The sequence below is a fragment of the Penaeus monodon genome, chromosome 19 (assembly GCF_015228065.2).
Source record: "Penaeus monodon isolate SGIC_2016 chromosome 19, NSTDA_Pmon_1, whole genome shotgun sequence".
Classification (NCBI taxonomy): Eukaryota; Metazoa; Arthropoda; class Malacostraca; order Decapoda; family Penaeidae; genus Penaeus; species Penaeus monodon.
In genome coordinates, this window is record NC_051404.1 from 30271419 (window position 1) to 30272263 (window position 845).

The following is an 845-nucleotide window of genomic DNA, read 5'->3' on the forward strand; positions in this document are numbered from 1 at the left end:
CTAAGTTTCATAATAGCAATGTTTCATTGTGCTTTTATTTTTTTTCATATCATCGTTATCATTGTTATCATTAATATACTTATACTAAATGACAATACTGCTCTGGTCTTTATTATCCATTACTATCGCCATCATGTTTGTCTTCACTGTTATCGTTGTTTCTCACAGTTGTATTATTTTCTTCATCATTTTTTTTATTACTGACACTATTATGTCATTACTATCGATAACATTGTTAATCTAGGAAATTGCATTTATTTCACAACATTTTGTGTGTGTGTAACACCTTCAATCTTCCAAATCGTTTTTATATTTCTTTCCCAAGTTCTAATGTTCTTAAACCCTTCTTATAAAACGTTTATAGAGCACACCAATACACCTTGACATTGTACTGTAGATCAGTGACACTGTGCAATGTTACCACAACACATGTACCTGATATTGTATGTCAATTACATACTAGCACAGTGCACATTGCATATGCACATTGCATTTTGTATGTGCACAGTAGCTTGATATGTGCTTCCTATCAGTCTTTGGTCCTTGATCTTTACTTTTTTTTCGTTTTATCATTTTCTAAAGTCCTGAAACTTCACTATTGCACATTTTACAGACGGATTTTGATTTGTGTATTGAATTCAGTATTATAGATCGCCTTGATTGTGCCGTTTGTTTTAACTCGTTCCAACTCTTCGCTGTAGTTCGTCTAAGCTGGCGGTCCCTCTGCCTTCGTTTCGTTCTTGTGTCGATGCAGTGTTTTCTGTTTCTTTGTTTCTAGAACTGAGTTTTTTCTTCTTCTTCGTGTAGATATGTATTTTTTATCCTTATGTTATTTTTTCAGTTGT

The 845-nt window shown here is 32.9% G+C and overlaps 1 protein-coding gene across 5 annotated transcripts in view; it reads left to right on the top strand.

Annotated features, from left to right (window-relative positions):
• The window catches only part of LOC119585161 (uncharacterized protein CG43867-like), a 37878-nt gene that overhangs the window by 12012 nt on the left and 25021 nt on the right, over positions 1-845 (top strand). The gene's annotated exons all lie outside the window — the stretch shown is intronic.